Source organism: Cucurbita maxima, unplaced genomic scaffold, assembly GCF_002738345.1.
Source record: "Cucurbita maxima cultivar Rimu unplaced genomic scaffold, Cmax_1.0 Cma_Scf05164, whole genome shotgun sequence".
Classification (NCBI taxonomy): Eukaryota; Viridiplantae; Streptophyta; class Magnoliopsida; order Cucurbitales; family Cucurbitaceae; genus Cucurbita; species Cucurbita maxima.
The window spans coordinates 1-1,104 of NW_019277180.1; the positions used below are offsets into that span (position 1 = coordinate 1).

At 49.7% G+C, this 1,104-nt stretch overlaps 4 non-coding genes across 4 annotated transcripts; all 4 read right to left on the reverse strand.

Annotated features, from left to right (window-relative positions):
• Positions 1-36: 36 nt before the first annotated feature.
• Positions 37-155, reverse strand: LOC111476084. Its single transcript, XR_002716892.1, has one exon. It is a non-coding gene; the product is annotated as a 5S ribosomal RNA (ribosomal RNA).
• Positions 156-288: 133 nt separating this feature from the next.
• LOC111476081 lies at positions 289-407 on the reverse strand. The gene has a single exon (XR_002716889.1). It is a non-coding gene; the product is annotated as a 5S ribosomal RNA (ribosomal RNA).
• Positions 408-540: 133 nt separating this feature from the next.
• On the reverse strand, positions 541-659 carry LOC111476082. The gene has a single exon (XR_002716890.1). It is a non-coding gene; the product is annotated as a 5S ribosomal RNA (ribosomal RNA).
• Positions 660-864: 205 nt separating this feature from the next.
• Positions 865-983, reverse strand: LOC111476083. The gene has a single exon (XR_002716891.1). It is a non-coding gene; the product is annotated as a 5S ribosomal RNA (ribosomal RNA).
• Positions 984-1,104: the final 121 nt, after the last annotated feature.

The following is a 1,104-nucleotide window of genomic DNA, read 5'->3' on the forward strand; positions in this document are numbered from 1 at the left end:
GGAAGAAAAGAACTGGGAGAAATTGAAAGAAAAAAAGGGGTGCAACACGAGGACTTCCCAAGTGGTCACCCAACTTAGTACTACTCTCGCCCAAGCACGCTTAACTGCGGAGTTCTGATTGGATCCGATGCATTAGTGCTGGTATGATCGCACCCGACATGCCATGCGCACAAAATCGGATTTAACGCATGCGGGGCGGCATGATCGAAACGCGATGGGCGTGAGCGGGGGAGGTTCTCATTTGTAGAGAAAGGAAGAAAAGAACTGGGAGAAATTGAAAGAAAAAAAGGGGTGCAACACGAGGACTTCCCAAGTGGTCACCCAACTTAGTACTACTCTCGCCCAAGCACGCTTAACTGCGGAGTTCTGATGGGATCCGGTGCATTAGTGCTGGTATGATCGCACCCGACATGCCATGCGCACAAAATCGGAGTTAACGCATGCGGGGCGGCATGATCGAAACGCGATGGGCGTGAGCGGGGGAGGTTCTCATTTGTAGAGAAAGGAAGAAAAGAACTGGGAGAAATTGAAAGAAAAAAAGGGGTGCAACACGAGGACTTCCCAAGTGGTCACCCAACTTAGTACTACTCTCGCCCAAGCACGCTTAACTGCGGAGTTCTGATGGGATCCGGTGCATTAGTGCTGGTATGATCGCACCCGACATGCCATGCGCACAAAATCGGATTTAACGCATGCGGGGCGGCATGATCGAAACGCGATGGGCGTGAGCGGGGGAGGTTCTCATTTGTAGAGAAAGGAAGAAAAGAACGGGGAGAAATTGAAAGAAAAAAAGGAAGAAAAGAACTGGGAGAAATTGAAAGAAAAAAAGGAAGAAAAGAACTGGGAGAAATTGAAAGAAAAAAAGGGGTGCAACACGAGGACTTCCCAAGTGGTCACCCAACTTAGTACTACTCTCGCCCAAGCACGCTTAACTGCGGAGTTCTGATGGGATCCGGTGCATTAGTGCTGGTATGATTGCACCCGAAATGCCATGCGCACAAAATCGGATTTAACGCATGCGGGGCGGCATGATCGAAACGCGATGGGCGTGAGCGGGGGAGGTTCTCATTTGTAGAGAAAGGAAGAAAAGAACTGGGAGAAATT